The following is an 8,596-nucleotide window of genomic DNA, read 5'->3' on the forward strand; positions in this document are numbered from 1 at the left end:
AGAGGCCATAGAGCACAGCAAACAAATAATCATGTGTTTAAATATCCTTGTCGTTTTGAAAAATTACCATTGTCACCTGCACAGGAATGCCATGCGGCCAACATTGAAGAAATGTGCTTCTCAAATCTGTCATTAACACTGTTTTCCACACGCTTTTTTCATTGCATTGCCATATAATCAATTGGTCATTGATGCGTCACGAATAACGACAATGCGTCGAAAATTAAAGAAATGTAAACATGAATTATGTTATTACTGTCTAAGCATCGCAAAGCTGTATGCGTAAAGGCGTCTGACGTCACAGTGGCTTGCCTGAAACAAAGGAATTAGAGAAACATGTGCTTACAGGGGCGTCGAACCGCCTTCTCCCGCTAATGGAGCAAAGTTGCTACAGTGACAACGACAAGCTCCGCGCTCATGGGCAATTTATATGAGGCAACTGTGCTGCGAGTATCTAAGCAGTCGTCGTGCATGGATAAAATGCAATGTTTCAAACAGATCTGATGAATTCACCTACTTTGAAAAAGTGTGCGTTAGGAAGTTCTTTTGACACAAAGCGAAAATCTACAGTCAAGCGTCAATCAGCAGACAGCCGTGTGTTCTTTAGTCATGAGCCTGTTGTCAAAACGGCAGAAAAAAATGTTCACAAACGAAATATTGTTTCTACACTTAAAATGAACAAAGAAAAAATGAGCTAGCCTGATATAAGTCATGTTCATGACGATGCAAATGTAACGAGATTTCGAACTGTTCTGTTGCACACGTTGGGACTCATTTTATTTTTCTACAAAAATCCTTTGCCATGACGGGAATCGAACCCGGGCCGCCCTGCGTGACAAGGCAGATTCCTATCCGCTAGACCATTTGGGAAGACTTGATATGTACACCCTAAGATATCTAAGTGTCATTTCGATGAGGTCTGTAGCAGAGGCCATAGAGCACAGCAAACAAATAATCATGTGTTTAAATATCCTTGTCGTTTTGAAAAATTACCATTGTCACCTGCACAGGAATGCCATGCGGCCAACATTGAAGAAATGTGCTTCTCAAATCTGTCATTAACACTGTTTTCCACACGCTTTTTTCATTGCATTGCCATATAATCAATTGGTCATTGATGCGTCACGAATAACGACAATGCGTCGAAAATTAAAGAAATGTAAACATGAATTATGTTATTACTGTCTAAGCATCGCAAAGCTGTATGCGTAAAGGCGTCTGACGTCACGGTGGCTTGCCTGAAACAAAGGAATTAGAGAAACATGTGCTTACAGGGGCGTCGAACCGCCTTCTCCCGCTGATGGAGCAAAGTTGCTACAGTGACAAAGACAAGCTCCGCGCTCATGGGCAATTTATATGAGGCAACTGTGCTGCGAGTATCTAAGTAGTCGTCGTGCATGGATAAAATGCAATGTTTCAAACAGATCTGATGAATTCACCTACTTTGAAAAAGTGTGCGTTAGGGAGTTCTTTTGACACAAAGCGAAAATCTACAGTCAAGCTTCAATCAGCAGACAGCCGTGTGTTCTTTAGTCATGAGCCTGTTGTCAAAACGGCAGAAAAAAATTTTCACAAACGAAATATTGTTTCTACACTTAAAATGAACAAAGAAAAAATTAGCTAGCCTGATATAAGTCATGTTCATGACGATGCAAATGTAACGAGATTTCGAACTGTTCTGTTGCACACGTTGGGACTCATTTTATTTTTCTACAAAAATCATTTGCCATGACGGGAATCGAACCCGGGCCGCCCTGCGTGACAAGGCAGATTCCTATCCGCTAGACCATTTGGGAAGACTTGATATGTACACCCTAAGATATCTAAGTGTCATTTCGATGAGGTCTGTAGCAGAGGCCATAGAGCACAGCAAACAAATAATCATGTGTTTAAATATCCTTGTCGTTTTGAAAAATTACCATTGTCACCTGCACAGGAATGCCATGCGGCCAACATTGAAGAAATGTGCTTCTCAAATCTGTCATTAACACTGTTTTCCACACGCTTTTTTCATTGCATTGCCATATAATCAATTGGTCATTGATGCGTCACGAATAACGACAATGCGTCGAAAATTAAAGAAATGTAAACATGAATTATGTTATTACTGTCTAAGCATCGCAAAGCTGTATGCGTAAAGGCGTCTGACGTCACAGTGGCTTGCCTGAAACAAAGGAATTAGAGAAACATGTGCTTACAGGGGCGTCGAACCGCCTTCTCCCGCTAATGGAGCAAAGTTGCTACAGTGACAACGACAAGCTCCGCGCTCATGGGCAATTTATATGAGGCAACTGTGCTGCGAGTATCTAAGCAGTCGTCGTGCATGGATAAAATGCAATGTTTCAAACAGATCTGATGAATTCACCTACTTTGAAAAAGTGTGCGTTAGGAAGTTCTTTTGACACAAAGCGAAAATCTACAGTCAAGCGTCAATCAGCAGACAGCCGTGTGTTCTTTAGTCATGAGCCTGTTGTCAAAACGGCAGAAAAAAATGTTCACAAACGAAATATTGTTTCTACACTTAAAATTAACAAAGAAAGAATTAGCTAGCCTGATATAAGTCATGTTCATGACGATGCAAATGTAACGAGATTTCGAACTGTTCTGTTGCACACGTTGGGACTCATTTTATTTTTCTACAAAAAACATTTGCCGTGACGGGAATCGAACCCGGGCCACCCTGCGTTACAAGGTAGATGCCTATCCGCTAGACCATTTGGGAAGACTTGATATGTACACCCTAAGATATCTAAGTGTCATTTCGATGAGGTCTGTAGCAGAGGCCATAGAGCACAGCAAACAAATAATCATGTGTTTAAATATCCTTGTCGTTTTGAAAAATTACCATTGTCACCTGCACAGGAATGCCATGCGGCCAACATTGAAGAAATGTGCTTCTCAAATCTGTCATTAACACTGTTTTCCACACGCTTTTTTCATTGCATTGCCATATAATCAATTGGTCATTGATGCGTCACGAATAACGACAATGCGTCGAAAATTAAAGAAATGTAAACATGAATTATGTTATTACTGTCTAAGCATCGCAAAGCTGTATGCGTAAAGGCGTCTGACGTCACAGTGGCTTGCCTGAAACAAAGGAATCAGAGAAACATGTGCTTACAGGGGCGTCGAAGCGCCTTCTCCCGCTGATGGAGCAAAGTTGCAACAGTGACAAAGACAAGCTCCGCGCTCATGGGCAATTTATATGGGGCAACTGTGCTGCGAGTATCTAAGTAGTCGTCGTGCATGGATAAAATGCAATGTTTCAAACAGATCTGATGAATTCACCTACTTTGAAAAAGTGTGCGTTAGGGAGTTCTTTTGACACAAAGCGAAAATCTACAGTCAACCGTCAATCAGCAGACAGCCGTGTGTTCTTTAGTAATGAGCCTGTTGTCAAAACGGCAGAAAAAAATGTTCACAAACGAAATATTGTTTCTACACTTAAAATGAATAAAGAAAAAATTAGCTAGCCTGATATAAGTCATGTTCATGACGATGCAAATGTAACGAGATTTCGAACTGTTCTGTTGCACACCTTGGGACTCATTTTATTTTTCTACAAAAATCCTTTGCCATGACGGGAATCGAACCCGGGCCGCCCTGCGTGACAAGGCTGATTCCTATCCGCTAGACCATTTGGGAAGACTTGATATGTACACCCTAAGATATCTAAGTGTCATTTCGATGAGGTCTGTAGCAGAGGCCATAGAGCACAGCAAACAAATAATCATGTGTTTAAATATCCTTGTCGTTTTGAAAAATTACCATTGTCACCTGCACAGGAATGCCCTGCGGCCAACATTGAAGAAATGTGCTTCTCAAATCTGTCATTAACACTGTTTTCCACACGCTTTTTTCATTGCATTGCCATATAATCAATTGGTCATTGATGCGTCACGAATAACGACAATGCGTCGAAAATTAAAGAAATGTAAACATGAATTATGTTATTACTGTCTAAGCATCGCAAAGCTGTATGCGTAAAGGCGTCTGACGTCACAGTGGCTTGCCTGAAACAAAGGAATTAGAGAAACATGTGCTTACAGGGGCGTCGAACCGCCTTCTCCCGCTGATGGAGCAAAGTTGCAACAGTGACAAAGACAAGCTCCGCGCTCATGGGCAATTTATATGGGGCAACTGTGCTGCGAGTATCTAAGCAGTCGTCGTGCATGGATAAAATGCAATGTTTCAAACAGATCTGATGAATTCACCTACTTTGAAAAAGTGTGCGTTAGGAAGTTCTTTTGACACAAAGCGAAAATCTACAGTCAAGCGTCAATCAGCAGACAGCCGTGTGTTCTTTAGTCATGAGCCTGCTGTCAAAACGGCAGAAAAAAATGGTTACAAACGAAATATTGTTTCTACACTTAAAATGAACAAAGAAAAAATGAGCTAGCCTGATATAAGTCATGTTCATGACGATGCAAATGTAACGAGATTTCGAACTGTTCTGTTGCACACGTTGGGACTCATTTTATTTTTCTACAAAAAACATTTGCCATGACGGGAATCGAACCCAGGCCGCCCTGCGTTACAAGGTAGATGCCTATCCGCTAGACCATTTGGGAAAACTTGATATGTACACCCTAAGATATCTAAGTGTCATTTCGATGAGGTCTGTAGCAGAGGCCATAGAGCACAGCAAACAAATAATCATGTGTTTAAATATCCTTGTCGTTTTGAAAAATTACCATTGTCACCTGCACAGGAATGCCATGCGGCCAACATTGAAGAAATGTGCTTCTCAAATCTGTCATTAACACTGTTTTCCACACGCTTTTTTCATTGCATTGCCATATAATCAATTGGTCATTGATGCGTCACGAATAACGACAATGCGTCGAAAATTAAAGAAATGTAAACATGAATTATGTTATTACTGTCTAAGCATCGCAAAGCTGTATGCGTAAAGGCGTCTGACGTCACAGTGGCTTGCCTGAAACAAAGGAATTAGAGAAACATGTGCTTACAGGGGCGTCGAACCGCCTTCTCCCGCTGATGGAGCAAAGTTGCTACAGTGACAAAGACAAGCTCCGCGCTCATGGGCAATTTATATGGGGCAACTGTGCTGCGAGTATCTAAGCAGTCGTCGTGCATGGATAAAATGCAATGTTTCAAACAGATCTGATGAATTCACCTACTTTGAAAAAGTGTGCGTTAGGAAGTTCTTTTGACACAAAGCGAAAATCTACAGTCAAGCGTCAATCAGCAGACAGCCGTGTGTTCTTTAGTCATGAGCCTGTTGTCAAAACGGCAGAAAAAAATGGTTACAAACGAAATATTGTTTCTACACTTAAAATGAACAAAGAAAAAATGAGCTAGCCTGATATAAGTCATGTTCATGACGATGCAAATGTAACGAGATTTCGAACTGTTCTGTTGCACACGTTGGGACTCATTTTATTTTTCTACAAAAAACATTTGCCATGACGGGAATCGAACCCGGGCCGCCCTGCGTTACAAGGTAGATGCCTATCCGCTAGACCATTTGGGAAAACTTGATATGTACACCCTAAGATATCTAAGTGTCATTTCGATGAGGTCTGTAGCAGAGGCCATAGAGCACAGCAAACAAATAATCATGTGTTTAAATATCCTTGTCGTTTTGAAAAATTACCATTGTCACCTGCACAGGAATGCCATGCGGCCAACATTGAAGAAATGTGCTTCTCAAATCTGTCATTAACACTGTTTTCCACACGCTTTTTTCATTGCATTGCCATATAATCAATTGGTCATTGATGCGTCACGAATAACGACAATGCGTCGAAAATTAAAGAAATGTAAACATGAATTATGTTATTACTGTCTAAGCATCGCAAAGCTGTATGCGTAAAGGCGTCTGACGTCACAGTGGCTTGCCTGAAACAAAGGAATCAGAGAAACATGTGCTTACAGGGGCGTCGAAGCGCCTTCTCCCGCTGATGGAGCAAAGTTGCAACAGTGACAAAGACAAGCTCCGCGCTCATGGGCAATTTATATGGGGCAACTGTGCTGCGAGTATCTAAGCAGTCGTCGTGCATGGATCAAATGCAATGTTTCAAACAGATCTGATGAATTCACCTACTTTGAAAAAGTGTGCGTTAGGAAGTTCTTTTGACACAAAGCGAAAATCTACAGTCAAGCGTCAATCAGCAGACAGCCGTGTGTTCTTTAGTCATGAGCCTGTTGTCAAAACGGCAGAAAAAAATGGTTACAAACGAAATATTGTTTCTACACTTAAAATGAACAAAGAAAAAATGAGCTAGCCTGATATAAGTCATGTTCATGACGATGCAAATGTAACGAGATTTCGAACTGTTCTGTTGCACACGTTGGGACTCATTTTATTTTTCTACAAAAAACATTTGCCATGACGGGAATCGAACCCGGGCCGCCCTGCGTTACAAGGTAGATGCCTATCCGCTAGACCATTTGGGAAAACTTGATATGTACACCCTAAGATATCTAAGTGTCATTTCGATGAGGTCTGTAGCAGAGGCCATAGAGCACAGCAAACAAATAATCATGTGTTTAAATATCCTTGTCGTTTTGAAAAATTACCATTGTCACCTGCACAGGAATGCCATGCGGCCAACATTGAAGAAATGTGCTTCTCAAATCTGTCATTAACACTGTTTTCCACACGCTTTTTTCATTGCATTGCCATATAATCAATTGGTCATTGATGCGTCACGAATAACGACAATGCGTCGAAAATTAAAGAAATGTAAACATGAATTATGTTATTACTGTCTAAGCATCGCAAAGCTGTATGCGTAAAGGCGTCTGACGTCACAGTGGCTTGCCTGAAACAAAGGAATCAGAGAAACATGTGCTTACAGGGGCGTCGAAGCGCCTTCTCCCGCTGATGGAGCAAAGTTGCAACAGTGACAAAGACAAGCTCCGCGCTCATGGGCAATTTATAAGGGGCAACTGTGCTGCGAGTATCTAAGCAGTCGTCGTGCATGGATAAAATGCAATGTTTCAAACAGATCTGATGAATTCACCTACTTTGAAAAAGTGTGCGTTAGGAAGTTCTTTTGACACAAAGCGAAAATCTACAGTCAAGCGTCAATCAGCAGACAGCCGTGTGTTCTTTAGTCATGAGCCTGTTGTCAAAACGGCAGAAAAAAATGGTTACAAACGAAATATTGTTTCTACACGTAAAATGAACAAAGAAAAAATGAGCTAGCCTGATATAAGTCATGTTCATGACGATACAAATGTAACGAGATTTCGAACTGTTCTGTTGCACACGTTGGGACTCATTTTATTTTTCTACAAAAAACATTTGCCATGACGGGAATCGAACCCAGGCCGCCCTGCGTTACAAGGTAGATGCCTATCCGCTAGACCATTTGGGAAAACTTGATATGTACACCCTAAGATATCTAAGTGTCATTTCGATGAGGTCTGTAGCAGAGGCCATAGAGCACAGCAAACAAATAATCATGTGTTTAAATATCCTTGTCGTTTTGAAAAATTACCATTGTCACCTGCACAGGAATGCCATGCGGCCAACATTGAAGAAATGTGCTTCTCAAATCTGTCATTAACACTGTTTTCCACACGCTTTTTTCATTGCATTGCCATATAATCAATTGGTCATTGATGCGTCACGAATAACGACAATGCGTCGAAAATTAAAGAAATGTAAACATGAATTATGTTATTACTGTCTAAGCATCGCAAAGCTGTATGCGTAAAGGCGTCTGACGTCACAGTGGCTTGCCTGAAACAAAGGAATTAGAGAAACATGTGCTTACAGGGGCGTCGAACCGCCTTCTCCCGCTGATGGAGCAAAGTTGCTACAGTGACAAAGACAAGCTCCGCGCTCATGGGCAATTTATATGGGGCAACTGTGCTGCGAGTATCTAAGCAGTCGTCGTGCATGGATAAAATGCAATGTTTCAAACAGATCTGATGAATTCACCTACTTTGAAAAAGTGTGCGTTAGGAAGTTCTTTTGACACAAAGCGAAAATCTACAGTCAAGCGTCAATCAGCAGACAGCCGTGTGTTCTTTAGTCATGAGCCTGTTGTCAAAACGGCAGAAAAAAATGGTTACAAACGAAATATTGTTTCTACACTTAAAATGAACAAAGAAAAAATGAGCTAGCCTGATATAAGTCATGTTCATGACGATGCAAATGTAACGAGATTTCGAACTGTTCTGTTGCACACGTTGGGACTCATTTTATTTTTCTACAAAAAACATTTGCCATGACGGGAATCGAACCCGGGCCGCCCTGCGTTACAAGGTAGATGCCTATCCGCTAGACCATTTGGGAAAACTTGATATGTACACCCTAAGATATCTAAGTGTCATTTCGATGAGGTCTGTAGCAGAGGCCATAGAGCACAGCAAACAAATAATCATGTGTTTAAATATCCTTGTCGTTTTGAAAAATTACCATTGTCACCTGCACAGGAATGCCATGCGGCCAACATTGAAGAAATGTGCTTCTCAAATCTGTCATTAACACTGTTTTCCACACGCTTTTTTCATTGCATTGCCATATAATCAATTGGTCATTGATGCGTCACGAATAACGACAATGCGTCGAAAATTAAAGAAATGTAAACCTGAATTATGTTATTACTGTCTA

The sequence above is a fragment of the Argentina silus genome (assembly GCF_951799395.1).
Source record: "Argentina silus genome assembly, chromosome: 9".
Lineage (NCBI taxonomy): Eukaryota > Metazoa > Chordata > Actinopteri > Argentiniformes > Argentinidae > Argentina > Argentina silus.